The sequence below is a fragment of the Octodon degus genome, unplaced genomic scaffold (assembly GCF_000260255.1).
Source record: "Octodon degus isolate 3935 unplaced genomic scaffold, OctDeg1.0 scaffold00005, whole genome shotgun sequence".
NCBI lineage: Eukaryota > Metazoa > Chordata > Mammalia > Rodentia > Octodontidae > Octodon > Octodon degus.
Genome location: NW_004524581.1, coordinates 7,649,375 through 7,650,148, shown reverse-complemented (window position 1 = coordinate 7,650,148; position 774 = coordinate 7,649,375).

Below are 774 nucleotides of genomic sequence, written 5' to 3'. Positions count from 1 at the left end.
GTACAAAGTCTTAAATAGGTGTATTTGAGGGGCACATTGGGCAAAAGTTTGAAAACTTAATGTATCATTGTCCTGCCAATTAAGACTGTTGATACAAATGAAGCAAATTTTTTTGCATTTATTATGTTTACACTTTTTCTCACTACCATTTATTTTCAAATGACTATTTTTTTCCAACATCTACAGACTGTTATTTGTATAAAAATCTCTAAGGCTCCAAGCTCAGGTTGATGAAAGACCCCAGCATTTTAACCTGAAACCTTAACGTTTTCCTAGCTGTTTAACACTACAAGAGGAAGAGTTATTAATACTGTACACTTTGTCATAAGCCCGCTGCAAAAGTAGCAGCGTAATAGCCTGTTGCATGTTAAGCAAACACTACCACTGGGCTACAGTCCTAGCTTATCACAGCATTTTCATAGAGCAAAGGGCTGTTCACATGCTTCATAATTTTTGAAAGCAAATGGTTCCTTTGTCTAACACACAAAAGCTGAAATAATCTTTACTCAGACATTAGGCTATACATAATCTACATAATGAATGTATTAAAGATTTGTACATTCAATTAAGGTTTTTGACACTTTGTTGAATAAACAAGTTTTATTTATAAACTTAGTCAACATACATAATGACCTAAAAACTTCAATATGATGAATTTAAAACCCCCTTGGAATGCTGACTCTATAAAAGGGATTTTCCCAGGACAGTAACCAGATGTGACCTATCCCAACACCATCTTAATTGGCAGAGATCCAATAGGCTGAGCAGTATGCT